Source organism: Gordionus sp. m RMFG-2023, chromosome 1, assembly GCF_954871325.1.
Source record: "Gordionus sp. m RMFG-2023 chromosome 1, tfGorSpeb1-WG-v2, whole genome shotgun sequence".
In the NCBI taxonomy this organism is placed as follows: domain Eukaryota; kingdom Metazoa; phylum Nematomorpha; class Gordioida; order Chordodea; family Parachordodidae; genus Gordionus; species Gordionus sp. m RMFG-2023.
The window spans coordinates 74,128,942-74,155,922 of record NC_088775.1 but is presented as its reverse complement, the minus strand read 5'-3'; the positions used below and the strand labels follow the sequence as shown (position 1 = coordinate 74,155,922).

The window sequence follows — 26,981 nt, the reverse complement described above, 5'->3', positions numbered from 1 at the left end:
TGTAAAATTTAAAAATTGAATCGAATATGATTACATTGCTCTCTGCTTTAAAGCTAATATCAAACTTTAATTTAAGATAATATAATATTGACAATATTCGAAAGATTTCTTTCTCTTCGTCATCCGTGGGAACAAATTGTCCGAAAATATCATTTTCAAAGATAGGATATATAATTTTATTATCCTTTCGTTCCAAGTATATCTCAGCACTATATAATATATTAAGTATATATTTTAAATGGAATATTATTACTTGCAAGATAGCGAGGTGCAATTTATTAAATCACTTAGACTATAATTTCCGTCTTTTGTAACTAAATCACAAGGATTTATAGCTAGAAAATTAAAATAAAGTTTGTATCATTTGATTATGGGACTATAATAAAACCTGGCGGACAAGTAGTAGTTTGTCGAGATGGAGTGGTTTGTCCAGAAGGAGTGGTTCGTCCAGAAGGAGTGGTTTGTCCAGAAGGAGTGGTTTGTCCAGAAGGAGTGGTTTGTCCAGAAGGAGTGGTTTGTCCAGATGGAGTAGTTTGTCCGGAAGGAGTGGTTTGTCCTGATGGAGTAGTTTGTCCAGAAGGAGTAGTTTGTCCAGAAGGAGTAGTTTGTCCAGATGGAGTAGTTTGTCCAGAAGGAGTAGTTTGACCTGATGGAGTAGTTTGTCCAGAAGGAGTAGTTTGTCCAGATGGAGTAGTTTGTCCAGATGGAGTAGTTTGTCCAGAAGGAGTAGTTTGTCCAGATGGAGTAGTTTGTCCAGAAGGAGTAGTTTGACCTGATGGAGTAGTTTGTCCAGAAGGAGTAGTTTGTCCAGATGGAGTAGTTTGTCCAGAAGGAGTGGTTTGTCCAGAAGGAGTGGTTTGTCCAGAAGGAGTGGTTTGTCCAGATGGAGTGGTTTGTCGAGATGGAGTGGTATGTCGAGATGGAGTGGTATGTCGAGATGGAGTGGTATGTCGAGATGGAGTGGTATGTCGAGATGGGGTGGTATGTCGAGATGGAGTGGTATGTCGAGATGGAGTGGTATGTCGAGATGGAGTGGTTTCTCTAGATGGAGTGGTATGTCGAGATGGAGTAGTTTGTCTAGAAGGAGTAGTTTGACCAGATGGAGTAGTTTGTCCAGAAGGAGTAGTTTGACCTGATGGAGTAGTTTGTCCAGAAGGAGTGGTTCGTCCAGAAGGAGTGGTTTGTCCAGAAGGAGTGGTTTGTCCAGAAGGAGTGGTTTGTACAGATGGAGTAGTTTGTCCGGAAGGAGTGGTTTGTCCTGATGGAGTAGTTTGTCCGGAAGGAGTGGTTTGTTTAGATGGAGTAGTTTGTCCAGATGGAGTGGTTTGTCCAGATGGAGTAGTTTGACCTGATGGAGTGGTTTTTCCAGAAGGAGTAGTTTGTCCTGATGGAGTAGTTTGTCCAGAAGGAGTGGTTCGTCCAGAAGGAGTAGTTTGTCCAGAAGGAGTAGTTTGTCCAGATGGAGTAGTTTGTCCAGATGGAGTGGTTCGTCCAGAAGGAGTGGTTTGTCCAGAAGGAGTGGTTTGTCCAGAAGGAGTGGTTTGTCCAGAAGGAGTGGTTTGTCCAGATGGAGTAGTTTGTCCTGATGGAGTAGTTTGTCCAGAAGGAGTGGTTTGTTTAGATGGAGTAGTTTGTTTAGATGGAGTGGTTTGACCAGATGGAGTGGTTTGTCCAGATGGAGTAGTTTGACCTGATGGAGTGGTTTGTCCAGATGGAGTGGTTTGTCCAGATGGTGTCGTTTGACCTGATGGAGTGGTTTGTCCAGATGGAGTAGTTTGTCCAGAAGGAGTGGTTTGTCCAGATGGAGTAGTTTGTCCGGAAGGAGTGGTTTGTTTAGATGGAGTAGTTTGTCCAGATGGAGTGGTTTGACCAGATGGTGTCGTTTGACCTGATGGAGTAGTTTGCCCAGATGGAGTAGTTTGTCCAGAAGGAGTTGTTTGTCCAGATGGAGTAGTTTGTCCAGATGGAGTGGTTTGACCAGATGGAGTGGTTTGTCCAGATGGAGTAGTTTGACCTGATGGAGTGGTTTGTCTAGATGGAGTGGTTTGTCCAGATGGTGTCGTTTGAGATGATGTTGTATTAAATGGCGATCCGGTTGTGGTGGGGGTAATTACTTATAAAAGGAAATAATTCAAATATAAATTTAGATTTAATTATATATAAATAGATATATCTTTTCAGTCATATCAATAAGCATCATAGGTAAATTTAAAAATTAACACGGATATATAGATGGAAATAAAAAATTTCAAAATTAAATAAGGTAAATTAGCCTTTTGATTTATTTAACTTATTTTCACAATATAATATTTAGTTGACAATTTTATTGTATAAAAATATTTTAATTTCGTATCAAATTTTATTATAAAGTTTTAATACTTTAAAATATTATTTTAGCAACTAATTTATGAAATAAATAAATTAATATAAAATAAATATTATTATGAAATACTTGATGAGGAACTAGTGATGTCTGTTATTTTAAAAATATATTATATATTAGTTTACCTTAATTATAAACTAAAAATTACTTCCACAATCCTTTATAATAATGTCTAAAACATGATGATCTCCTTTAATATCGAATATATCTTTATTGGCACGGATAATAAAGCTATTATCGATAGTCTTTAATTTCCCATCTTTCTTCTCAATTTGGATTGATGTAATCAATTGCGTAATAGTTTTCTAAAATATACAGTAAATATTTGTCATAAACATTTAATTTACAATATCTTTAACATATTTAGCATATATGCATATAGGACTTATAAATTTTTCAATAACTATTGTACAAAATGCGATTTCATTATATTCAGTAAAATCTTTTGTTTCAAGTACAACCTATATATGTTATGTAAAATTTAAAAATTGAATCGAATATGATTACATTGCTCTCTGCTTTAAAGCTAATATCAAACTTTAATTTAAGATAATATAATATTGACAATATTCGAAAGATTTCTTTCTCTTCGTCATCCGTGGGAACAAATTGTCCGAAAATATCATTTTCAAAGATAGGATATATAATTTTATTATCCTTTCGTTCCAAGTATATCTCAGCACTATATAATATATTAAGTATATATTTTAAATGGAATATTATTACTTGCAAGATAGCGAGGTGCAATTTATTAAATCACTTAGACTATAATTTCCGTCTTTTGTAACTAAATCACAAGGATTTATAGCTAGAAAATTAAAATAAAGTTTGTATCATTTGATTATGGGACTATAATAAAACCTGGCGGACAAGTAGTAGTTTGTCGAGATGGAGTGGTTTGTCCAGAAGGAGTAGTTTGTCCAGAAGGAGTGGTTTGTCCAGAAGGAGTGGTTTGTCCAGATGGAGTAGTTTGTCCGGAAGGAGTAGTTTGTCCGGAAGGAGTAGTTTGTTCAGAAGGAGTGGTTCGTCCAGAAGGAGTGGTTTGTCCAGAAGGAGTGGTTTGTCCAGAAGGAGTGGTTTGTCCAGAAGGAGTGGTTTGTCCAGAAGGAGTGGTTTGTCCAGAAGGAGTGGTTTGTCCGGAAGGAGTAGTTTGTCCGGAAGGAGTAGTTTTTCCAGAAGGAGTAGTTTGTCCAGAAGGAGTGGTTTGTCCAGATGGAGTGGTTTGTCGAGATGGAGTGGTATGTCGAGATGGAGTGGTATGTCGAGATGGAGTGGTATGTCGAGATGGAGTGGTATGTCGAGATGGAGTGGTATGTCGAGATGGGGTGGTATGTCGAGATGGAGTGGTATGTCGAGATGGAGTGGTATGTCGAGATGGAGTGGTTTCTCTAGATGGAGTGGTATGTCGAGATGGAGTAGTTTGTCCAGAAGGAGTAGTTTGACCAGATGGAGTGGTTTGTACAGATGGAGTAGTTTGTCCAGATGGAGTAGTTTGTCCAGATGGAGTGGTTTGTCCAGAAGGAGTGGTTTGTCCAGAAGGAGTAGTTTGACCTGATGGAGTAGTTTGTCCAGATGGAGTAGTTTGTCCAGAAGGAGTGGTTCGTCCAGAAGGAGTGGTTTGTCCAGAAGGAGTGGTTTGTCCAGAAGGAGTGGTTTGTACAGATGGAGTAGTTTGTCCGGAAGGAGTGGTTTGTCCTGATGGAGTAGTTTGTCCGGAAGGAGTGGTTTGTTTAGATGGAGTAGTTTGTCCAGATGGAGTGGTTTGTCCAGATGGAGTAGTTTGACCTGATGGAGTGGTTTTTCCAGAAGGAGTAGTTTGTCCTGATGGAGTAGTTTGTCCAGAAGGAGTGGTTCGTCCAGAAGGAGTAGTTTGTCCAGAAGGAGTAGTTTGTCCAGATGGAGTAGTTTGTCCAGATGGAGTGGTTCGTCCAGAAGGAGTGGTTTGTCCAGAAGGAGTGGTTTGTCCAGAAGGAGTGGTTTGTCCAGAAGGAGTGGTTTGTCCAGAAGGAGTGGTTTGTCCAGAAGGAGTGGTTTGTCCAGATGGAGTAGTTTGTCCGGAAGGAGTGGTTTGTCCTGATGGAGTAGTTTGTCCAGAAGGAGTGGTTTGTCCAGATGGAGTGGTTTGTCGAGATGGAGTGGTATGTCGAGATGGAGTGGTATGTCGAGATGGAGTGGTATGTCGAGATGGAGTGGTATGTCGAGATGGAGTGGTATATCGAGATGGAGTGGTATGTCGAGATGGAGTGGTTTCTCTAGATGGAGTGGTATGTCGAGATGGAGTAGTTTGTCCAGAAGGAGTAGTTTGACCAGATGGAGTGGTTTGTACAGATGGAGTAGTTTGTCCAGATGGAGTAGTTTGTCCAGATGGAGTGGTTTGTCCAGATGGAGTAGTTTGTCCAGATGGAGTGGTTTGACCAGATGGTGTCGTTTGACCTGATGGAGTAGTTTGCCCAGATGGAGTAGTTTGTCCAGAAGGAGTGGTTTGTCCAGATGGAGTGGTTTGACCAGATGGAGTGGTTTGTCCAGATGGAGTAGTTTGACCTGATGGAGTGGTTTGTCTAGATGGAGTGGTTTGTCCAGATGGTGTCGTTTGAGATGATGTTGTATTAAATGGCGATCCGGTTGTGGTGGGGGTAATTACTTATAAAAGGAAATAATTCAAATATAAATTTAGATTTAATTATATATAAATAGATATATCTTTTCAGTCATATCAATAAGCATCATCGGTAAATTTAAAAATTATTTCTAATTTCCTATCATTTGCAATTTATTTGATCTTTTGGCACTTTTAGACGAAACGGCATTTTGCACGGTTATATAGATGGAAATAAAAAATTGCAAAATTAAATAAGGTAAATTAGCCTTTTGATTTATTTAACTTATTTTCACAATATAATATTTAGTTGACAATTTTATTGTATAAAAATATTTTAATTTCGTATCAAATTTTATTATAAAGTTTTAATACTTTAAAATATTATTTTAGCAACTAATTTATGAAATAAATAAATTAATATAAAATAAATATTATTATGAAATACTTGATGAGGAACTAGTGATGTCTGTTATTTTAAAAATATATTATATATTAGTTTACCTTAATTATAAACTAAAAATTACTTCCACAATCCTTTATAATAATGTCTAAAACATGATGATCTCCTTTAATATCGAATATATCTTTATTGGCACGGATAATAAAGCTATTATCGATAGTCTTTAATTTCCCATCTTTCATCTCAATTTTGATTGATGTAATCAATTGTGTAATAGTTTTCTAAAATATACAGTAAATTTTTGTCTTAAAAATTCAATTTACAATATCTTCAACATCCTGGGGAAAGAAACATTTTGAATATATTACTTTTTCAATAACTAAGGAACAATATGCTTTTTTACTATAATCTGTAAAATCTTTTGTTACAAGTATAACCTAGAAATTGAAAGAATTTTATGGAACGCAAGAAATTAAATTTACATTGCTTTCTGCTTGGAAGCTAATATCAAATTTTATTTTAAGATAATACAATATTGAAAATGTTAAATAGAAATCTTTCTCTTCGTCATCCGTGGGAACAAATTGTCCGAAAATATCATTTTCAAAGATAGGATATATAATTTTATTATCCTTTCGTTCCAAGTATATCTCGGCACTATATGATATATTAAGTATATATTTGAAATGGAATATTATTACTTGCAAGATAGCGAGGTGCAATTTATTAAATCACTTAGACTATAATTTCCGTCTTTTGTAACTAAATCACAAGGATTTATAGCTAGAAAATTAAAATAAAGTTTGTATCATTTGATTATGGGACTATAATAAAACCTGGCGGACAAGTAGTAGTTTGTCGAGATGGAGTGGTTTGTCCAGAAGGAGTAGTTTGTCCAGATGGAGTAGTTTGTCCAGAAGGAGTGGTTTGTCCAGATGGAGTAGTTTGTCCGGAAGGAGTGGTTTGTCCTGATGGAGTAGTTTGTCCTGATGGAGTAGTTTGTCCAGAAGGAGTGGTTTGTTTAGATGGAGTAGTTTGTCCAGATGGAGTGGTTTGACCAGATGGAGTGGTTTGTCCAGATGGAGTAGTTTGACCTGATGGAGTGGTTTGTCCAGAAGGAGTGGTTTGTCCAGATGGAGTGGTTTGTCCAGATGGTGTCGTTTGACCTGATGGAGTGGTTTGTCCAGATGGAGTAGTTTGTCCAGAAGGAGTGGTTTGTCCAGATGGAGTAGTTTGTCCGGAAGGAGTGGTTTGTCCAGAAGGAGTGGTTTGTCCAGATGGAGTGGTTTGTCGAGATGGAGTGGTATGTCGAGATGGAGTAGTTTGTCCAGATGGAGTGGTTTGACCAGATGGAGTGGTTTGTCCAGATGGAGTAGTTTGCCCAGATGGAGTAGTTTGTCCAGAAGGAGTGGTTTGTCCAGATGGAGTACTTTGTCCAGATGGAGTGGTTTGTCCAGATGGAGTAGTTTGACCTGATGGAGTGGTTTGTCTAGATGGAGTGGTTTGTCCAGATGGTGTCGTTTGAGATGATGTTGTATTAAATGGCGATCCGGTTGTGGTGGGGGTAATTACTTATAAAAGGAAATAATTCAAATATAAATTTAGATTTAATTATATATAAATAGATATATCTTTTCAGTCATATCAATAAGCATCATCGGTAAATTTAAAAATTATTTCTAATTTCCTATCATTTGCAATTTATTTGATCTTTTGGCACTTTTAGACGAAACGGCATTTTGCACGGTTATATAGATGGAAATAAAAAATTGCAAAATTAAATAAGGTAAATTAGCCTTTTGATTTATTTAACTTATTTTCACAATATAATATTTAGTTGACAATTTTATTGTATAAAAATATTTTAATTTCGTATCAAATTTTATTATAAAGTTTTAATACTTTAAAATATTATTTTAGCAACTAATTTATGAAATAAATAAATTAATATAAAATAAATTTTATTATGAAATACTTGATGAGGAACTAGTGATGTCTATTATTTTAAAAATATATTATATATTAGTTTACCTTAATTATAAACTAAAAATTACTTCCACAATCCTTTATAATAATGTCTAAAACATGATGATCTCCTTTAATATCGAATATATCTTTATTGGCACGGATAATAAAGCTATTATCGATGGTTTCTAATTTCCCATCTTTCTTCTCAATTTGGATTGATGTAATCAATTGCGTAATAGTTTTCTAAAATATACAGTAAATATTTGTCATAAACATTTAATTTACAATATCTTTAACATATTTAGCATATATGCATATAGGACTTATAAATTTTTCAATAACTAATGTACAAAATGCGATTTCATTATATTCAGTAAAATCTTTTGTTTCAAGTACAACCTATATATGTTATGTAAAATTTAAAAATTGAATCGAATATGATTACATTGCTCTCTGCTTTAAAGCTAATATCAAACTTTAATTTAAGATAATATAATATTGACAATATTCGAAAGATTTCTTTCTCTTCGTCATCCGTGGGAACAAATTGTCCGAAAATATCATTTTCAAAGATAGGATATATAATTTTATTATCCTTTCGTTCCAAGTATATCTCAGCACTATATAATATATTAAGTATATATTTTAAATGGAATATTATTACTTGCAAGATAGCGAGGTGCAATTTATTAAATCACTTAGACTATAATTTCCGTCTTTTGTAACTAAATCACAAGGATTTATAGCTAGAAAATTAAAATAAAGTTTGTATCATTTGATTATGGGACTATAATAAAACCTGGCGGACAAGTAGTAGTTTGTCGAGATGGAGTGGTTTGTCCAGAAGGAGTAGTTTGTCCAGAAGGAGTGGTTTGTCCAGAAGGAGTGGTTTGTCCAGAAGGAGTAGTTTGTCCAGAAGGAGTGGTTTGTCCAGAAGGAGTGGTTTGTCCAGATGGAGTGGTTTGTCCAGAAGGAGTGGTTTGTCCAGAAGGAGTGGTTTGTCCAGATGGAGTAGTTTGTCCGGAAGGAGTGGTTTGTCCAGAAGGAGTAGTTTGTCCAGAAGGAGTGGTTTGTCCAGAAGGAGTGGTTTGTCGAGATGGAGTGGTATGTCGAGATGGAGTGGTATGTCGAGATGGAGTGGTATGTCGAGATGGAGTGGTATGTCGAGATGGAGTGGTATGTCGAGATGGAGTGGTTTCTCTAGATGGAGTGGTATGTCGAGATGGAGTAGTTTGTCTAGAAGGAGTAGTTTGACCAGATGGAGTGGTTTGTACAGATGGAGTAGTTTGTCCAGATGGAGTAGTTTGTCCAGATGGAGTGGTTTGTCCAGAAGGAGTGGTTTGTCCAGAAGGAGTGGTTTGTCCAGAAGGAGTAGTTTGACCTGATGGAGTAGTTTGTCCAGATGGAGTAGTTTGTCCAGATGGAGTAGTTTGTCCAGATGGAGTAGTTTGTCCAGATGGAGTGGTTTGTCCAGAAGGAGTGGTTTGTCCAGAAGGAGTAGTTTGACCTGATGGAGTAGTTTGTCCAGATGGAGTAGTTTGTCCAGGAGTGGTTCGTCCAGAAGGAGTGGTTTGTCCAGAAGGAGTGGTTTGTCCAGAAGGAGTGGTTTGTACAGATGGAGTAGTTTGTCCGGAAGGAGTGGTTTGTCCTGATGGAGTAGTTTGTCCGGAAGGAGTGGTTTGTTTAGATGGAGTAGTTTGTCCAGATGGAGTAGTTTGACCTGATGGAGTGGTTTTTCCAGAAGGAGTAGTTTGTCCTGATGGAGTAGTTTGTCCAGATGGAGTGGTTCGTCCAGAAGGAGTGGTTCGTCCAGAAGGAGTGGTTTGTCCAGAAGGAGTGGTTTGTCCAGATGGAGTAGTTTGTCCAGAAGGAGTGGTTCGTCCAGAAGGAGTGGTTTGTCCAGAAGGAGTGGTTTGTCCAGAAGGAGTGGTTTGTACAGATGGAGTAGTTCGACCTGATGGAGTGGTTTTTCCAGAAGGAGTAGTTTGTCCAGAAGGAGTGGTTCGTCCAGAAGGAGTAGTTTGTCCAGAAGGAGTAGTTTGTCCAGATGGAGTAGTTTGTCCAGATGGAGTGGTTCGTCCAGAAGGAGTGGTTTGTCCAGAAGGAGTGGTTTGTCCAGAAGGAGTGGTTTGTCCAGAAGGAGTGGTTTGTCCTGATGGAGTAGTTTGTCCAGAAGGAGTGGTTTGTTTAGATGGAGTAGTTTGTTTAGATGGAGTGGTTTGACCAGATGGAGTGGTTTGACCAGATGGAGTGGTTTGTCCAGATGGAGTAGTTTGACCTGATGGAGTGGTTTGTCCAGATGGTGTCGTTTGACCTGATGGAGTGGTTTGTCCAGATGGAGTAGTTTGTCCAGAAGGAGTGGTTTGTCCAGATGGAGTAGTTTGTCCGGAAGGAGTGGTTTGTTTAGATGGAGTAGTTTGTCCAGATGGAGTGGTTTGACCAGATGGTGTCGTTTGACCTGATGGAGTAGTTTGCCCAGATGGAGTAGTTTGTCCAGAAGGAGTTGTTTGTCCAGATGGAGTAGTTTGTCCAGATGGAGTGGTTTGACCAGATGGAGTGGTTTGTCCAGATGGAGTAGTTTGACCTGATGGAGTGGTTTGTCTAGATGGAGTGGTTTGTCCAGATGGTGTCGTTTGAGATGATGTTGTATTAAATGGCGATCCGGTTGTGGTGGGGGTAATTACTTATAAAAGGAAATAATTCAAATATAAATTTAGATTTAATTATATATAAATAGATATATCTTTTCAGTCATATCAATAAGCATCATAGGTAAATTTAAAAATTAACACGGATATATAGATGGAAATAAAAAATTTCAAAATTAAATAAGGTAAATTAGCCTTTTGATTTATTTAACTTATTTTCACAATATAATATTTAGTTGACAATTTTATTGTATAAAAATATTTTAATTTCGTATCAAATTTTATTATAAAGTTTTAATACTTTAAAATATTATTTTAGCAACTAATTTATGAAATAAATAAATTAATATAAAATAAATATTATTATGAAATACTTGATGAGGAACTAGTGATGTCTGTTATTTTAAAAATATATTATATATTAGTTTACCTTAATTATAAACTAAAAATTACTTCCACAATCCTTTATAATAATGTCTAAAACATGATGATCTCCTTTAATATCGAATATATCTTTATTGGCACGGATAATAAAGCTATTATCGATAGTCTTTAATTTCCCATCTTTCTTCTCAATTTGGATTGATGTAATCAATTGCGTAATAGTTTTCTAAAATATACAGTAAATATTTGTCATAAACATTTAATTTACAATATCTTTAACATATTTAGCATATATGCATATAGGACTTATAAATTTTTCAATAACTATTGTACAAAATGCGATTTCATTATATTCAGTAAAATCTTTTGTTTCAAGTACAACCTATATATGTTATGTAAAATTTAAAAATTGAATCGAATATGATTACATTGCTCTCTGCTTTAAAGCTAATATCAAACTTTAATTTAAGATAATATAATATTGACAATATTCGAAAGATTTCTTTCTCTTCGTCATCCGTGGGAACAAATTGTCCGAAAATATCATTTTCAAAGATAGGATATATAATTTTATTATCCTTTCGTTCCAAGTATATCTCAGCACTATATAATATATTAAGTATATATTTTAAATGGAATATTATTACTTGCAAGATAGCGAGGTGCAATTTATTAAATCACTTAGACTATAATTTCCGTCTTTTGTAACTAAATCACAAGGATTTATAGCTAGAAAATTAAAATAAAGTTTGTATCATTTGATTATGGGACTATAATAAAACCTGGCGGACAAGTAGTAGTTTGTCGAGATGGAGTGGTTTGTCCAGAAGGAGTGGTTCGTCCAGAAGGAGTGGTTTGTCCAGAAGGAGTGGTTTGTCCAGAAGGAGTGGTTTGTCCAGAAGGAGTGGTTTGTCCAGATGGAGTAGTTTGTCCGGAAGGAGTGGTTTGTCCTGATGGAGTAGTTTGTCCAGAAGGAGTAGTTTGTCCAGAAGGAGTAGTTTGTCCAGATGGAGTAGTTTGTCCAGAAGGAGTAGTTTGACCTGATGGAGTAGTTTGTCCAGAAGGAGTAGTTTGTCCAGATGGAGTAGTTTGTCCAGATGGAGTAGTTTGTCCAGAAGGAGTAGTTTGTCCAGATGGAGTAGTTTGTCCAGAAGGAGTAGTTTGACCTGATGGAGTAGTTTGTCCAGAAGGAGTAGTTTGTCCAGATGGAGTAGTTTGTCCAGAAGGAGTGGTTTGTCCAGAAGGAGTGGTTTGTCCAGAAGGAGTGGTTTGTCCAGATGGAGTGGTTTGTCGAGATGGAGTGGTATGTCGAGATGGAGTGGTATGTCGAGATGGAGTGGTATGTCGAGATGGAGTGGTATGTCGAGATGGGGTGGTATGTCGAGATGGAGTGGTATGTCGAGATGGAGTGGTATGTCGAGATGGAGTGGTTTCTCTAGATGGAGTGGTATGTCGAGATGGAGTAGTTTGTCTAGAAGGAGTAGTTTGACCAGATGGAGTGGTTTGTACAGATGGAGTAGTTTGTCCAGATGGAGTAGTTTGTCCAGATGGAGTGGTTTGTCCAGAAGGAGTGGTTTGTCCAGAAGGAGTAGTTTGACCTGATGGAGTAGTTTGTCCAGAAGGAGTGGTTCGTCCAGAAGGAGTGGTTTGTCCAGAAGGAGTGGTTTGTCCAGAAGGAGTGGTTTGTACAGATGGAGTAGTTTGTCCGGAAGGAGTGGTTTGTCCTGATGGAGTAGTTTGTCCGGAAGGAGTGGTTTGTTTAGATGGAGTAGTTTGTCCAGATGGAGTGGTTTGTCCAGATGGAGTAGTTTGACCTGATGGAGTGGTTTTTCCAGAAGGAGTAGTTTGTCCTGATGGAGTAGTTTGTCCAGAAGGAGTGGTTCGTCCAGAAGGAGTAGTTTGTCCAGAAGGAGTAGTTTGTCCAGATGGAGTAGTTTGTCCAGATGGAGTGGTTCGTCCAGAAGGAGTGGTTTGTCCAGAAGGAGTGGTTTGTCCAGAAGGAGTGGTTTGTCCAGAAGGAGTGGTTTGTCCAGATGGAGTAGTTTGTCCTGATGGAGTAGTTTGTCCAGAAGGAGTGGTTTGTTTAGATGGAGTAGTTTGTTTAGATGGAGTGGTTTGACCAGATGGAGTGGTTTGACCAGATGGAGTGGTTTGTCCAGATGGAGTAGTTTGACCTGATGGAGTGGTTTGTCCAGATGGAGTGGTTTGTCCAGATGGTGTCGTTTGACCTGATGGAGTGGTTTGTCCAGATGGAGTAGTTTGTCCAGAAGGAGTGGTTTGTCCAGATGGAGTAGTTTGTCCGGAAGGAGTGGTTTGTTTAGATGGAGTAGTTTGTCCAGATGGAGTGGTTTGACCAGATGGTGTCGTTTGACCTGATGGAGTAGTTTGCCCAGATGGAGTAGTTTGTCCAGAAGGAGTTGTTTGTCCAGATGGAGTAGTTTGTCCAGATGGAGTGGTTTGACCAGATGGAGTGGTTTGTCCAGATGGAGTAGTTTGACCTGATGGAGTGGTTTGTCTAGATGGAGTGGTTTGTCCAGATGGTGTCGTTTGAGATGATGTTGTATTAAATGGCGATCCGGTTGTGGTGGGGGTAATTACTTATAAAAGGAAATAATTCAAATATAAATTTAGATTTAATTATATATAAATAGATATATCTTTTCAGTCATATCAATAAGCATCATAGGTAAATTTAAAAATTAACACGGATATATAGATGGAAATAAAAAATTTCAAAATTAAATAAGGTAAATTAGCCTTTTGATTTATTTAACTTATTTTCACAATATAATATTTAGTTGACAATTTTATTGTATAAAAATATTTTAATTTCGTATCAAATTTTATTATAAAGTTTTAATACTTTAAAATATTATTTTAGCAACTAATTTATGAAATAAATAAATTAATATAAAATAAATATTATTATGAAATACTTGATGAGGAACTAGTGATGTCTGTTATTTTAAAAATATATTATATATTAGTTTACCTTAATTATAAACTAAAAATTACTTCCACAATCCTTTATAATAATGTCTAAAACATGATGATCTCCTTTAATATCGAATATATCTTTATTGGCACGGATAATAAAGCTATTATCGATAGTCTTTAATTTCCCATCTTTCTTCTCAATTTGGATTGATGTAATCAATTGCGTAATAGTTTTCTAAAATATACAGTAAATATTTGTCATAAACATTTAATTTACAATATCTTTAACATATTTAGCATATATGCATATAGGACTTATAAATTTTTCAATAACTATTGTACAAAATGCGATTTCATTATATTCAGTAAAATCTTTTGTTTCAAGTACAACCTATATATGTTATGTAAAATTTAAAAATTGAATCGAATATGATTACATTGCTCTCTGCTTTAAAGCTAATATCAAACTTTAATTTAAGATAATATAATATTGACAATATTCGAAAGATTTCTTTCTCTTCGTCATCCGTGGGAACAAATTGTCCGAAAATATCATTTTCAAAGATAGGATATATAATTTTATTATCCTTTCGTTCCAAGTATATCTCAGCACTATATAATATATTAAGTATATATTTTAAATGGAATATTATTACTTGCAAGATAGCGAGGTGCAATTTATTAAATCACTTAGACTATAATTTCCGTCTTTTGTAACTAAATCACAAGGATTTATAGCTAGAAAATTAAAATAAAGTTTGTATCATTTGATTATGGGACTATAATAAAACCTGGCGGACAAGTAGTAGTTTGTCGAGATGGAGTGGTTTGTCCAGAAGGAGTAGTTTGTCCAGAAGGAGTGGTTTGTCCAGAAGGAGTGGTTTGTCCAGATGGAGTAGTTTGTCCGGAAGGAGTAGTTTGTCCGGAAGGAGTAGTTTGTTCAGAAGGAGTGGTTCGTCCAGAAGGAGTGGTTTGTCCAGAAGGAGTGGTTTGTCCAGAAGGAGTGGTTTGTCCAGAAGGAGTGGTTTGTGCAGAAGGAGTGGTTTGTCCAGAAGGAGTGGTTTGTCCGGAAGGAGTAGTTTGTCCGGAAGGAGTAGTTTTTCCAGAAGGAGTAGTTTGTCCAGAAGGAGTAGTTTGTCCAGAAGGAGTAGTTTGTCCAGAAGGAGTAGTTTGACCTGATGGAGTAGTTTGTCCAGAAGGAGTAGTTTGTCCAGATGGAGTAGTTTGTCCAGAAGGAGTGGTTTGTCCAGATGGAGTGGTTTGTCGAGATGGAGTGGTATGTCGAGATGGAGTGGTATGTCGAGATGGAGTGGTATGTCGAGATGGAGTGGTATGTCGAGATGGAGTGGTATGTCGAGATGGGGTGGTATGTCGAGATGGAGTGGTATGTCGAGATGGAGTGGTATGTCGAGATGGAGTGGTTTCTCTAGATGGAGTGGTATGTCGAGATGGAGTAGTTTGTCCAGAAGGAGTAGTTTGACCAGATGGAGTGGTTTGTACAGATGGAGTAGTTTGTCCAGATGGAGTAGTTTGTCCAGATGGAGTGGTTTGTCCAGAAGGAGTGGTTTGTCCAGAAGGAGTAGTTTGACCTGATGGAGTAGTTTGTCCAGATGGAGTAGTTTGTCCAGAAGGAGTGGTTCGTCCAGAAGGAGTGGTTTGTCCAGAAGGAGTGGTTTGTCCAGAAGGAGTGGTTTGTACAGATGGAGTAGTTTGTCCGGAAGGAGTGGTTTGTCCTGATGGAGTAGTTTGTCCGGAAGGAGTGGTTTGTTTAGATGGAGTAGTTTGTCCAGATGGAGTGGTTTGTCCAGATGGAGTAGTTTGACCTGATGGAGTGGTTTTTCCAGAAGGAGTAGTTTGTCCTGATGGAGTAGTTTGTCCAGAAGGAGTGGTTCGTCCAGAATGGAGTAGTTTGTCCAGATGGAGTGGTTCGTCCAGAAGGAGTGGTTTGTCCAGAAGGAGTGGTTTGTCCAGAAGGAGTGGTTTGTCCAGAAGGAGTGGTTTGTCCAGGAGTAGTTTGTCCGGAAGGAGTGGTTTGTCCTGATGGAGTAGTTTGTCCAGAAGGAGTGGTTTGTCCAGATGGAGTGGTTTGTCGAGATGGAGTGGTATGTCGAGATGGAGTGGTATGTCGAGATGGAGTGGTATGTCGAGATGGAGTGGTATGTCGAGATGGAGTGGTTTCTCTAGATGGAGTGGTATGTCGAGATGGAGTAGTTTGTCCAGAAGGAGTAGTTTGACCAGATGGAGTGGTTTGTACAGATGGAGTAGTTTGTCCAGATGGAGTAGTTTGTCCAGATGGAGTGGTTTGTCCAGATGGAGTAGTTTGTCCAGATGGAGTGGTTTGACCAGATGGTGTCGTTTGACCTGATGGAGTAGTTTGCCCAGATGGAGTAGTTTGTCCAGAAGGAGTGGTTTGTCCAGATGGAGTGGTTTGACCAGATGGAGTGGTTTGTCCAGATGGAGTAGTTTGACCTGATGGAGTGGTTTGTCTAGATGGAGTGGTTTGTCCAGATGGTGTCGTTTGAGATGATGTTGTATTAAATGGCGATCCGGTTGTGGTGGGGGTAATTACTTATAAAAGGAAATAATTCAAATATAAATTTAGATTTAATTATATATAAATAGATATATCTTTTCAGTCATATCAATAAGCATCATCGGTAAATTTAAAAATTATTTCTAATTTCCTATCATTTGCAATTTATTTGATCTTTTGGCACTTTTAGACGAAACGGCATTTTGCACGGTTATATAGATGGAAATAAAAAATTGCAAAATTAAATAAGGTAAATTAGCCTTTTGATTTATTTAACTTATTTTCACAATATAATATTTAGTTGACAATTTTATTGTATAAAAATATTTTAATTTCGTATCAAATTTTATTATAAAGTTTTAATACTTTAAAATATTATTTTAGCAACTAATTTATGAAATAAATAAATTAATATAAAATAAATATTATTATGAAATACTTGATGAGGAACTAGTGATGTCTGTTATTTTAAAAATATATTATATATTAGTTTACCTTAATTATAAACTAAAAATTACTTCCACAATCCTTTATAATAATGTCTAAAACATGATGATCTCCTTTAATATCGAATATATCTTTATTGGCACGGATAATAAAGCTATTATCGATAGTCTTTAATTTCCCATCTTTCATCTCAATTTTGATTGATGTAATCAATTGTGTAATAGTTTTCTAAAATATACAGTAAATTTTTGTCTTAAAAATTCAATTTACAATATCTTCAACATCCTGGGGAAAGAAACATTTTGAATATATTACTTTTTCAATAACTAAGGAACAATATGCTTTTTTACTATAATCTGTAAAATCTTTTGTTACAAGTATAACCTAGAAATTGAAAGAATTTTATGGAACGCAAGAAATTAAATTTACATTGCTTTCTGCTTGGAAGCTAATATCAAATTTTATTTTAAGATAATACAATATTGAAAATGTTAAATAGAAATCTTTCTCTTCGTCATCCGTGGGAACAAATTGTCCGAAAATATCATTTTCAAAGATAGGATATATAATTTTATTATCCTTTCGTTCCAAGTATATCTCGGCACTATATGATATATTAAGTATATATTTGAAATGGAATATTATTACTTGCAAGATAGCGAGGTGCAATTTATTAAATCACTTAGACTATAATTTCCGTCTTTTGTAACTAAATCACAAGGATTTATAGCTAGAAAATTAAAATAAAGTTTGTATCATTTGATTATGGGACTATAATAAAACCTGGCGGACAAGTAGTAGTTTGTCGAGATGGAGTGGTTTGTCCAGAAGGAGTAGTTTGTCCAGATGGAGTAGTTTGTCCAGAAGGAGTGGTTTGTCCAGATGGAGTAGTTTGTCCGGAAGGAGTGGTTTGTCCTGATGGAGTAGTTTGTCCTGATGGAGTAGTTTGTCCAGAAGGAGTGGTTTGTTTAGATGGAGTAGTTTGTCCAGATGGAGTGGTTTGACCAGATGGAGTGGTTTGTCCAGATGGAGTAGTTTGACCTGATGGAGTGGTTTGTCCAGAAGGAGTGGTTTGTCCAGATGGAGTGGTTTGTCCAGATGGTGTCGTTTGACCTGATGGAGTGGTTTGTCCAGATGGAGTAGTTTGTCCAGAAGGAGTGGTTTGTCCAGATGGAGTAGTTTGTCCGGAAGGAGTGGTTTGTCCAGAAGGAGTGGTTTGTCCAGATGGAGTGGTTTGTCGAGATGGAGTGGTATGTCGAGATGGAGTAGTTTGTCCAGATGGAGTGGTTTGACCAGATGGAGTGGTTTGTCCAGATGGAGTAGTTTGCCCAGATGGAGTAGTTTGTCCAGAAGGAGTGGTTTGTCCAGATGGAGTACTTTGTCCAGATGGAGTGGTTTGTCCAGATGGAGTAGTTTGACCTGATGGAGTGGTTTGTCTAGATGGAGTGGTTTGTCCAGATGGTGTCGTTTGAGATGATGTTGTATTAAATGGCGATCCGGTTGTGGTGGGGGTAATTACTTATAAAAGGAAATAATTCAAATATAAATTTAGATTTAATTATATATAAATAGATATATCTTTTCAGTCATATCAATAAGCATCATCGGTAAATTTAAAAATTATTTCTAATTTCCTATCATTTGCAATTTATTTGATCTTTTGGCACTTTTAGACGAAACGGCATTTTGCACGGTTATATAGATGGAAATAAAAAATTGCAAAATTAAATAAGGTAAATTAGCCTTTTGATTTATTTAACTTATTTTCACAATATAATATTTAGTTGACAATTTTATTGTATAAAAATATTTTAATTTCGTATCAAATTTTATTATAAAGTTTTAATACTTTAAAATATTATTTTAGCAACTAATTTATGAAATAAATAAATTAATATAAAATAAATTTTATTATGAAATACTTGATGAGGAACTAGTGATGTCTATTATTTTAAAAATATATTATATATTAGTTTACCTTAATTATAAACTAAAAATTACTTCCACAATCCTTTATAATAATGTCTAAAACATGATGATCTCCTTTAATATCGAATATATCTTTATTGGCACGGATAATAAAGCTATTATCGATGGTTTCTAATTTCCCATCTTTCTTCTCAATTTGGATTGATGTAATCAATTGCGTAATAGTTTTCTAAAATATACAGTAAATATTTGTCATAAACATTTAATTTACAATATCTTTAACATATTTAGCATATATGCATATAGGACTTATAAATTTTTCAATAACTAATGTACAAAATGCGATTTCATTATATTCAGTAAAATCTTTTGTTTCAAGTACAACCTATATATGTTATGTAAAATTTAAAAATTGAATCGAATATGATTACATTGCTCTCTGCTTTAAAGCTAATATCAAACTTTAATTTAAGATAATATAATATTGACAATATTCGAAAGATTTCTTTCTCTTCGTCATCCGTGGGAACAAATTGTCCGAAAATATCATTTTCAAAGATAGGATATATAATTTTATTATCCTTTCGTTCCAAGTATATCTCAGCACTATATAATATATTAAGTATATATTTTAAATGGAATATTATTACTTGCAAGATAGCGAGGTGCAATTTATTAAATCACTTAGACTATAATTTCCGTCTTTTGTAACTAAATCACAAGGATTTATAGCTAGAAAATTAAAATAAAGTTTGTATCATTTGATTATGGGACTATAATAAAACCTGGCGGACAAGTAGTAGTTTGTCGAGATGGAGTGGTTTGTCCAGAAGGAGTAGTTTGTCCAGAAGGAGTGGTTTGTCCAGAAGGAGTGGTTTGTCCAGAAGGAGTAGTTTGTCCAGAAGGAGTGGTTTGTCCAGAAGGAGTGGTTTGTCCAGATGGAGTAGTTTGTCCAGAAGGAGTGGTTTGTCCAGAAGGAGTGGTTTGTCCAGATGGAGTAGTTTGTCCGGAAGGAGTGGTTTGTCCTGATGGAGTAGTTTGTCCAGAAGGAGTGGTTCGTCCAGAAGGAGTGGTTTGTCCAGAAGGAGTGGTTTGTCCAGATGGAGTGGTTTGTCGAGATGGAGTGGTATGTCGAGATGGAGTGGTATGTCGAGATGGAGTGGTATGTCGAGATGGAGTGGTATGTCGAGATGGAGTGGTATGTCGAGATGGAGTGGTATGTCGAGATGGAGTGGTTTCTCTAGATGGAGTGGTATGTCGAGATGGAGTAGTTTGTCTAGAAGGAGTAGTTTGACCAGATGGAGTGGTTTGTACAGATGGAGTAGTTTGTCCAGATGGAGTAGTTTGTCCAGATGGAGTGGTTTGTCCAGAAGGAGTGGTTTGTCCAGAAGGAGTAGTTTGACCTGATGGAGTAGTTTGTCCAGATGGAGTAGTTTGTCCAGATGGAGTAGTTTGTCCAGATGGAGTGGTTTGTCCAGAAGGAGTGGTTTGTCCAGAAGGAGTAGTTTGACCTGATGGAGTAGTTTGTCCAGATGGAGTAGTTTGTCCAGGAGTGGTTCGTCCAGAAGGAGTGGTTTGTCCAGAAGGAGTGGTTTGTCCAGAAGGAGTGGTTTGTACAGATGGAGTAGTTTGTCCGGAAGGAGTGGTTTGTCCTGATGGAGTAGTTTGTCCGGAAGGAGTGGTTTGTTTAGATGGAGTAGTTTGTCCAGATGGAGTAGTTTGACCTGATGGAGTGGTTTTTCCAGAAGGAGTAGTTTGTCCTGATGGAGTAGTTTGTCCAGATGGAGTGGTTCGTCCAGAAGGAGTGGTTCGTCCAGAAGGAGTGGTTTGTCCAGAAGGAGTGGTTTGTCCAGATGGAGTAGTTTGTCCTGATGGAGTAGTTTGTCCAGAAGGAGTGGTTTGTTTAGATGGAGTAGTTTGTTTAGATGGAGTGGTTTGACCAGATGGAGTGGTTTGTCCAGATGGAGTGGTTTGTCCAGATGGAGTAGTTTGACCTGATGGAGTGGTTTTTCCAGAAGGAGTAGTTTGTCCTGATGGAGTAGTTTGTCCAGAAGGAGTGGTTCGTCCAGAAGGAGTAGTTTGTCCAGAAGGAGTAGTTTGTCCAGATGGAGTAGTTTGTCCAGATGGAGTGGTTCGTCCAGAAGGAGTGGTTTGTCCAGAAGGAGTGGTTTGTCCAGAAGGAGTGGTTTGTCCAGATGGAGTAGTTTGTCCTGATGGAGTAGTTTGTCCAGAAGGAGTGGTTTGTTTAGATGGAGTAGTTTGTTTAGATGGAGTGGTTTGACCAGATGGAGTGGTTTGACCAGATGGAGTGGTTTGTCCAGATGGAGTAGTTTGACCTGATGGAGTGGTTTGTCCAGATGGAGTGGTTTGTCCAGATGGTGTCGTTTGACCTGATGGAGTGGTTTGTCCAGATGGAGTAGTTTGTCCAGAAGGAGTGGTTTGTCCAGATGGAGTAGTTTGTCCGGAAGGAGTGGTTTGTTTAGATGGAGTAGTTTGTCCAGGTGGAGTGGTTTGACCAGATGGTGTCGTTTGACCTGATGGAGTAGTTTGCCCAGATGGAGTAGTTTGTCCAGAAGGAGTTGTTTGTCCAGATGGAGTAGTTTGTCCAGATGGAGTGGTTTGACCAGATGGAGTGGTTTGTCCAGATGGAGTAGTTTGACCTGATGGAGTGGTTTGTCTAGATGGAGTGGTTTGTCCAGATGGTGTCGTTTGAGATGATGTTGTATTAAATGGCGATCCGGTTGTGGTGGGGGTAATTACTTATAAAAGGAAATAATTCAAATATAAATTTAGATTTAATTATATATAAATAGATATATCTTTTCAGTCATATCAATAAGCATCATAGGTAAATTTAAAAATTAACACGGATATATAGATGGAAATAAAAAATTTCAAAATTAAATAAGGTAAATTAGCCCTTTGATTTATTTAATTTATTTTCACAATATAATATTTAGTTGACAATTTTATTGTATAAAAATATTTTAATTTCGTATCAAATTTTATTATAAAGTTTTAATACTTTAAAATATTATTTTAGCAACTAATTTATGAAATAAATAAATTAATATAAAATAAATATTATTATGAAATACTTGATGAGGAACTAGTGATGTCTGTTATTTTAAAAATATATTATATATTAGTTTACCTTAATTATAAACTAAAAATTACTTCCACAATCCTTTATAATAATGTCTAAAACATGATGATCTCCTTTAATATCGAATATATCTTTATTGGCACGGATAATAAAGCTATTATCGATAGTCTTTAATTTCCCATCTTTCTTCTCAATTTGGATTGATGTAATCAATTGCGTAATAGTTTTCTAAAATATACAGTAAATATTTGTCATAAACATTTAATTTACAATATCTTTAACATATTTAGCATATATGCATATAGGACTTATAAATTTTTCAATAACTATTGTACAAAATGCGATTTCATTATATTCAGTAAAATCTTTTGTTTCAAGTACAACCTATATATGTTATGTAAAATTTAAAAATTGAATCGAATATGATTACATTGCTCTCTGCTTTAAAGCTAATATCAAACTTTAATTTAAGATAATATAATATTGACAATATTCGAAAGATTTCTTTCTCTTCGTCATCCGTGGGAACAAATTGTCCGAAAATATCATTTTCAAAGATAGGATATATAATTTTATTATCCTTTCGTTCCAAGTATATCTCAGCACTATATAATATATTAAGTATATATTTTAAATGGAATATTATTACTTGCAAGATAGCGAGGTGCAATTTATTAAATCACTTAGACTATAATTTCCGTCTTTTGTAACTAAATCACAAGGATTTATAGCTAGAAAATTAAAATAAAGTTTGTATCATTTGATTATGGGACTATAATAAAACCTGGCGGACAAGTAGTAGTTTGTCGAGATGGAGTGGTTTGTCCAGAAGGAGTAGTTTGTCCAGAAGGAGTGGTTTGTCCAGAAGGAGTGGTTTGTCCAGATGGAGTAGTTTGTCCGGAAGGAGTAGTTTGTCCGGAAGGAGTAGTTTGTTCAGAAGGAGTGGTTCGTCCAGAAGGAGTGGTTTGTCCAGAAGGAGTGGTTTGTCCAGATGGAGTAGTTTGTCCGGAAGGAGTAGTTTGTCCAGAAGGAGTAGTTTGTCCAGATGGAGTAGTTTGTCCAGAAGGAGTAGTTTGACCTGATGGAGTAGTTTGTCCAGATGGAGTAGTTTGTCCAGAAGGAGTGGTTTGTCCAGAAGGAGTGGTTTGTCCAGATGGAGTGGTTTGTCGAGATGGAGTGGTATGTCGAGATGGAGTGGTATGTCGAGATGGAGTGGTATGTCGAGATGGAGTGGTATGTCGAGATGGGGTGGTATGTCGAGATGGAGTGGTATGTCGAGATGGAGTGGTATGTCGAGATGGAGTGGTTTCTCTAGATGGAGTGGTATGTCGAGATGGAGTAGTTTGTCCAGAAGGAGTAGTTTGTACAGATGGAGTAGTTTGTCCAGATGGAGTAGTTTGTCCAGATGGAGTGGTTTGTCCAGAAGGAGTGGTTTGTCCAGAAGGAGTAGTTTGACCTGATGGAGTAGTTTGTCCAGATGGAGTAGTTTGTCCAGAAGGAGTGGTTCGTCCAGAAGGAGTGGTTTGTCCAGAAGGAGTGGTTTGTCCAGAAGGAGTGGTTTGTACAGATGGAGTAGTTTGACCTGATGGAGTGGTTTTTCCAGAAGGAGTAGTTTGTCCAGAAGGAGTGGTTCGTCCAGAAGGAGTAGTTTGTCCAGAAGGAGTAGTTTGTCCAGATGGAGTAGTTTGTCCAGATGGAGTGGTTCGTCCAGAAGGAGTGGTTTGTCCAGAAGGAGTGGTTTGTCCAGATGGAGTAGTTTGTCCTGATGGAGTAGTTTGTCCAGAAGGAGTGGTTTGTTTAGATGGAGTAGTTTGTTTAGATGGAGTGGTTTGACCAGATGGAGTGGTTTGACCAGATGGAGTGGTTTGTACAGATGGAGTAGTTTGACCTGATGGAGTGGTTTGTCCAGATGGAGTGGTTTGTCCAGATGGAGTGGTTTGTCCAGATGGTGTCGTTTGACCTGATGGAGTGGTTTGTCCAGATGGAGTAGTTTGTCCAGAAGGAGTGGTTTGTCCAGATGGAGTAGTTTGTCCGGAAGGAGTGGTTTGTTTAGATGGAGTAGTTTGTCCAGATGGAGTGGTTTGACCAGATGGTGTCGTTTGACCTGATGGAGTAGTTTGCCCAGATGGAGTAGTTTGTCCAGAAGGAGTTGTTTGTCCAGATGGAGTAGTTTGTCCAGATGGAGTGGTTTGACCAGATGGAGTGGTTTGTCCAGATGGAGTAGTTTGACCTGATGGAGTGGTTTGTCTAGATGGAGTGGTTTGTCTAGATGGTGTCGTTTGAGATGATGTTGTATTAAATGGCGATCCGGTTGTGGTGGGGGTAATTACTTATAAAAGGAAATAATTCAAATATAAATTTAGATTTAATTATATATAAATAGATATATCTTTTCAGTCATATCAATAAGCATCATAGGTAAATTTAAAAATTAACACGGATATATAGATGGAAATAAAAAATTTCAAAATTAAATAAGGTAAATTAGCCTTTTGATTTATTTAACTTATTTTCACAATATAATATTTAGTTGACAATTTTATTGTATAAAAATATTTTAATTTCGTATCAAATTTTATTATAAAGTTTTAATACTTTAAAATATTATTTTAGCAACTAATTTATGAAATAAATAAATTAATATAAAATAAATATTATTATGAAATACTTGATGAGGAACTAGTGATGTCTGTTATTTTAAAAATATATTATATATTAGTTTACCTTAATTATAAACTAAAAATTACTTCCACAATCCTTTATAATAATGTCTAAAACATGATGATCTCCTTTAATATCGAATATATCTTTATTGGCACGGATAATAAAGCTATTATCGATAGTCTTTAATTTCCCATCTTTCTTCTCAATTTGGATTGATGTAATCAATTGCGTAATAGTTTTCTAAAATATACAGTAAATATTTGTCATAAACATTTAATTTACAATATCTTTAACATATTTAGCATATATGCATATAGGACTTATAAATTTTTCAATAACTATTGTACAAAATGCGATTTCATTATATTCAGTAAAATCTTTTGTTTCAAGTACAACCTATATATGTTATGTAAAATTTAAAAATTGAATCGAATATGATTACATTGCTCTCTGCTTTAAAGCTAATATCAAACTTTAATTTAAGATAATATAATATTGACAATATTCGAAAGATTTCTTTCTCTTCGTCATCCGTGGGAACAAATTGTCCGAAAATATCATTTTCAAAGATAGGATATATAATTTTATTATCCTTTCGTTCCAAGTATATCTCAGCACTATATAATATATTAAGTATATATTTTAAATGGAATATTATTACTTGCAAGATAGCGAGGTGCAATTTATTAAATCACTTAGACTATAATTTCCGTCTTTTGTAACTAAATCACAAGGATTTATAGCTAGAAAATTAAAATAAAGTTTGTATCATTTGATTATGGGACTATAATAAAACCTGGCGGACAAGTAGTAGTTTGTCGAGATGGAGTGGTTTGTCCAGAAGGAGTAGTTTGTCCAGAAGGAGTGGTTTGTCCAGAAGGAGTGGTTTGTCCAGATGGAGTAGTTTGTCCGGAAGGAGTAGTTTGTCCGGAAGGAGTAGTTTGTTCAGAAGGAGTGGTTCGTCCAGAAGGAGTAGTTTGTCCAGATGGAGTAGTTTGTCCAGAAGGAGTAGTTTGACCTGATGGAGTAGTTTGTCCAGAAGGAGTAGTTTGTCCAGATGGAGTAGTTTGTCCAGATGGAGTAGTTTGTCCAGAAGGAGTAGTTTGTCCAGAAGGAGTAGTTTGTCCAGATGGAGTAGTTTGTCCAGAAGGAGTAGTTTGACCTGATGGAGTAGTTTGTCCAGAAGGAGTAGTTTGTCCAGATGGAGTTGTTTGTCCAGAAGGAGTGGTTTGTCCAGAAGGAGTGGTTTGTCCAGATGGAGTGGTTTGTCGAGATGGAGTGGTATGTCGAGATGGAGTGGTATGTCGAGATGGAGTGGTATGTCGAGATGGAGTGGTATGTCGAGATGGGGTGGTATGTCGAGATGGAGTGGTATGTCGAGATGGAGTGGTATGTCGAGATGGAGTGGTTTCTCTAGATGGAGTGGTATGTCGAGATGGAGTAGTTTGTCCGGAAGGAGTGGTTTGTCCTGATGGAGTAGTTTGTCCAGAAGGAGTAGTTTGTCCAGAAGGAGTAGTTTGTCCAGATGGAGTAGTTTGTCCAGAAGGAGTAGTTTGACCTGATGGAGTAGTTTGTCCAGAAGGAGTAGTTTGTCCAGATGGAGTAGTTTGTCCAGAAGGAGTGGTTTGTCCAGAAGGAGTGGTTTGTCCAGATGGAGTGGTTTGTCGAGATGGAGTGGTATGTCGAGATGGAGTGGTATGTCGAGATGGAGTGGTATGTCGAGATGGGGTGGTATGTCGAGATGGAGTGGTATGTCGAGATGGAGTGGTATGTCGAGATGGAGTGGTTTCTCTAGATGGAGTGGTATGTCGAGATGGAGTAGTTTTTCTAGAAGGAGTAGTTTGACCAGATGGAGTGGTTTGTACAGATGGAGTAGTTTGTCCAGATGGAGTAGTTTGTCCAGATGGAGTAGTTTGTCCAGATGGAGTGGTTTGTCCAGAAGGAGTGGTTTGTCCAGAAGGAGTAGTTTGACCTGATGGAGTAGTTTGTCCAGAAGGAGTGGTTCGTCCAGAAGGAGTGGTTTGTCCAGAAGGAGTGGTTTGTACAGATGGAGTAGTTTGTCCGGAAGGAGTGGTTTGTCCAGAAGGAGTGGTTTGTACAGATGGAGTAGTTTGTCCGGAAGGAGTGGTTTGTTTAGATGGAGTAGTTTGTCCAGATGGAGTAGTTTGACCTGATGGAGTGGTTTTTCCAGAAGGAGTAGTTTGTCCTGATGGAGTAGTTTGTCCAGAAGGAGTGGTTCGTCCAGAAGGAGTAGTTTGTCCAGATGGAGTAGTTTGTCCAGATGGAGTGGTTCGTCCAGAAGGAGTGGTTTGTTTAGATGGAGTGGTTTGTCCAGAAGGAGTGGTTTGTCCAGAAGGAGTGGTTTGTCCAGATGGAGTAGTTTGTCCTGATGGAGTAGTTTGTCCAGAAGGAGTGGTTTGTTTAGATGGAGTAGTTTGTTTAGATGGAGTGGTTTGACCAGATGGAGTGGTTTGACCAGATGGAGTGGTTTGTCCAGATGGAGTAGTTTGACCTGATGGAGTGGTTTGTCCAGATGGAGTGGTTTGTCCAGATGGTGTCGTTTGACCTGATGGAGTGGTTTGTCCAGATGGAGTAGTTTGTCCAGAAGGAGTGGTTTGTCCAGATGGAGTAGTTTGTCCGGAAGGAGTGGTTTGTTTAGATGGAGTAGTTTGTCCAGATGGAGTGGTTTGACCAGATGGAGTGGTTTGTCTAGATGGAGTGGTTTGTCCAGATGGTGTCGTTTGAGATGATGTTGTATTAAATGGCGATCCGGTTGTGGTGGGGGTAATTACTTATAAAAGGAAATAATTCAAATATAAATTTAGATTTAATTATATATAAATAGATATATCTTTTCAGTCATATCAATAAGCATCATAGGTAAATTTAAAAATTAACACGGATATATAGATGGAAATAAAAAATTTCAAAATTAAATAAGGTAAATTAGCCTTTTGATTTATTTAACTTATTTTCACAATAT

The 26,981-nt window shown here is 36.8% G+C and overlaps 2 long non-coding RNA genes across 2 annotated transcripts; both read right to left on the bottom strand.

Moving 5' to 3' along the window:
- Positions 1-5,522: 5,522 nt before the first annotated feature.
- On the bottom strand, positions 5,523-6,031 carry LOC135922870 (uncharacterized). The gene is made up of 3 exons (XR_010571061.1): positions 5,865-6,031; positions 5,706-5,819; positions 5,523-5,663 (listed from the first exon to the last, which is right to left on the bottom strand). It is a non-coding gene; the product is annotated as an uncharacterized LOC135922870 (long non-coding RNA).
- Positions 6,032-16,386: 10,355 nt separating this feature from the next.
- Positions 16,387-16,895, bottom strand: LOC135922869 (uncharacterized). Its single transcript, XR_010571060.1, has 3 exons — positions 16,729-16,895; positions 16,570-16,683; positions 16,387-16,527 (listed from the first exon to the last, which is right to left on the bottom strand). It is a non-coding gene; the product is annotated as an uncharacterized LOC135922869 (long non-coding RNA).
- Between the last annotated feature and the right edge of the window lie 10,086 nt (positions 16,896-26,981).